This window comes from Benincasa hispida, unplaced genomic scaffold (genome assembly GCF_009727055.1).
Source record: "Benincasa hispida cultivar B227 unplaced genomic scaffold, ASM972705v1 Contig387, whole genome shotgun sequence".
Taxonomy (NCBI): domain Eukaryota; kingdom Viridiplantae; phylum Streptophyta; class Magnoliopsida; order Cucurbitales; family Cucurbitaceae; genus Benincasa; species Benincasa hispida.
Genome location: NW_024064829.1, coordinates 582691 through 585813, shown reverse-complemented (window position 1 = coordinate 585813; position 3123 = coordinate 582691). Strand labels below are relative to the sequence as shown.

Here is a 3123-nt window from a genome sequence, read left to right as displayed (position 1 = left end):
TGTTATGGATATTAATGTCTAATTAAATTTTATAACAACTTATAAAACTCTAGACATGCTTTTGCATCCATAAAGTGCATCAGATATCTCATGATTTAATATAACACTTATATTAAAACAATTGAAACCCTAAACATGCATAATATACATTATAACATCTTATAACATACATTCAATGCATGTAACATGCTTCCCATGGTGGGATTTTAAATCTACATGGCATACTATATGCACATACAAGATTTATTTAATTATAACATACATCACATGCACAAATAATTAATACAAACTGATATGGTTGTTAGTTTTGGCATTCTCTAACAAACAAAGGTCTAATTATTACAATAATAACCAAAACTGGCTCCAAAACACTTCTTGTTCAAACCACCTTGAACCGGACCCGAACCTCTCAAACCGGACCTCCAATGCTCAAAATTGGGTTGAACCGGGCAAAAAACCATCGAGTACTATTAAATACACTCGAAAAGCTTATTTGAGTGGTTGCCAAACACTCCAATTTCTTACAAAATGACTCTTGAATGAGAAATTTTTTTAGACAATAGAAAATTGCTTCGTCATTTCCTAAATTAATGAGGAAGCTAAAAATATTCAAATTTGAGACCAATTAAAAGTTGTCGTGTGTACCAAACTGAAATTGAAGACATAAACTAGTAGATTCTGATGATAACACTTGTTTTTTTCATGGCCATTGGATCGAATAAAATTGATTTGGTCACATTTGATATTATAATTTGGGTCAAAGTCCAATTGAGCCCAAAAATAGGCTTAATTTGGTCCAAATACCAAATTAGACCGAAGTCCAATTAATTGGGCTCAAGGAGCATGTTCATGAACCAACCAAGCCCAAGCCTACAAAGTTCATCAGAGAATTTTATAAATAGAGGAGTTTTCTTCATTTGTAGAGGCCAGAAACTTTACAAGAGCCGAGAGTGAATTCTCCCAACACTCTCTAACTCCGGAAATTGACCACACTTAAAGACTGAAGTCCTTTGGGGATACAAACATTCTTCCAAGATTTCAACTTCAAGAACATCCCGCGCTCGACTTCCTTAAGTCAACCGTACACATTCAACTGAAAGAGAATTAGAAGATCAAGCACTAGATCGAATCACATCTACATAAAATCAACATAAAGACAAGTTCAACTCCACGAAATACATTTCTTCGGAAACCTTGTGCGGATACTGACTTATTTTTTAAATTAAACACTTTAAAATGTATTTCAAACACACTTAATTTACTATAGATTTAGTCCATATACTTTCAAATTTGTAACAATTAGTCCTTATAGTGAAAAATCTTATCAAATGTAATAGTTATTAGTCTTTATAGTAAACAAACTTCACACTTAACCATTTTGTCAATCTTAAACTTCAATAGTACTATTTTTATGATAGAGACTAAATTGTTACAAATTGTAAAAAAATAAAACTAAAGTAGTGCATATTAAAGTTGAGAGACTAAATTGTTATATATTTAAAAGTACAGGGACTAAGAACATGTTCAGGAGTGATTTTGGAACGATAAAACCATTTTTGACATGCTAAAATGACAGTTTTTCCCTAAGATTGTGGTGTTGGGTAATTATGAAGAAGTGATTTTAGAAATATAAAAAAATTACATAAAGTGATTCTCACATTATTTTTATCATGTGATTGTGAGTGATTTTGTTTTTAAAAAGATTGTTATTTCATCTTAAAAGATTCTCCACCCATTTCCTTTTATTCTGTCATAAAATTTTAGAAATTTTTTATATTTAAAAAACAGTTTTATCCATTTTTATTTTTATTCTTCTCAAATTTTTACTCTCTCCCTAATTTTTCCACAATAAAGTTTTTATAATGTTTTTCTACTTTATTTCATTTTTTTAATATCATTTTCCTCTTTTTTCTCTCTAACTTTTTCTCTTTTTAACTATTTCTCTCTATTTCTCCAACTTTTTTTCTTGAATTTTTTTTCTCTGTTACAGCTATTCACCCCCAAAAAAGATTCTCTCCTTTATATCTCTTGAACTTTATTGATCTAAATTCGAATTTTCGTTGTCTCCAATTATTAAATTTTTTTTTATCGAACTCTCTATTTTTTTTTTCCCTCTTAAACTTCTATTTCTCTTTAGATTATTTATGTTCTATCACCTTCTATTGTTTTTTTCAATATTAATGTAATATTTTATAGTAATTTGACTGTACCTTTAAAAATAAATATTAATCATTAAAAAATACTCTTAATTAAATTTTAATCCTTTATATAAATATGAAATCAAATATTAACACAATTTATAACTCATACTTTTACAAAACCAATTATAATAAAATAATTTAGTTAAAAAAATTATTCTAAAAGTTAATTCCAAACATATTCATCATGTGAAAACCATTTTTAAAAATATAAAATCAAACATTAAAGTAATGGTATGAAAATCACTTTTAATAAATAACTTGTTAATAAACCAATTTTGTTAAACACTATTTCTAGACAAATCTCTTCAAAATTCTCTTAGGTTATAACTACGAGTTGAAAGATTAAATGTTATTTCCATAAAATTTCAAACTGAAGGGATTTTTAATATTAAAGACCCAAAACCTTTAAAACTTTAAAGGAAAAAAATTATAAAAAAAAAAAAAAGAAAAACGTCGTTCGCGATGGGATTCGAACCCACAATCTCCCGCTCCGGAGGCGAGCGCCTTATCCATTAGGCCACGCGAACATACTGTTATTCAAAGCTAACTTATTATATAAACTCAAAACATGTAAATGAATTAGATTAACCGAAAAAGTCACACGATATGTATGTTGAGTGCCCGAAAATTCTATGCAATTTTTTCTATACTATAAGAAGAATACTTGCCCGTGGGGTATATTTTGCTTATTAGCCTACAAAAGTTTTATTATAACTTTAGCACGAGAGTGTGTTAGATAAGCACCACACTACTCTAGAATTCTTTGTACGCAAGCATTAAATTTTCCAATTTTTATTTTCAAGCAAGAATACAAAAAACAACAAATAGCACAACCAACTGCTCTCTGGGATCCTCGTTAAAAAAGAGGAGGAATATACCATTTGAAAAGATATCTTTATAGATCAAAGAACAATCGTGAGAG

The 3123-nt window shown here is 28.7% G+C and overlaps 1 non-coding gene across 1 annotated transcript; it reads right to left on the bottom strand.

The window, feature by feature from the left end:
* Positions 1-2655: 2655 nt before the first annotated feature.
* TRNAR-CCG lies at positions 2656-2728 on the bottom strand. Its single transcript has one exon. It is a non-coding gene; the product is annotated as a tRNA-Arg (tRNA).
* Positions 2729-3123: the final 395 nt, after the last annotated feature.